Here is a 203-nt window from a genome sequence, read left to right on the forward strand (position 1 = left end):
CAAAAAATATTTTCATGGTACTGGGTGTGCTACAGAGTCACACAAACACGCGTTGTCGCCCTGGAAACTATAAAGAACGAAATAAGCATATCTGTCGTAATTTTCGAAAATATACCTTTTCAAAGGCGGATGTTTCTTTAGGAAACCCTAAAAAACTATACGAAATAGTGCTCTCTACGCTAACGCGAAATAACTTATAACCT

Source organism: Odontomachus brunneus, unplaced genomic scaffold, assembly GCF_010583005.1.
Source record: "Odontomachus brunneus isolate Ranch 3 - 2012 unplaced genomic scaffold, Obru_v1 Obru_scaffold_001, whole genome shotgun sequence".
Taxonomy (NCBI): domain Eukaryota; kingdom Metazoa; phylum Arthropoda; class Insecta; order Hymenoptera; family Formicidae; genus Odontomachus; species Odontomachus brunneus.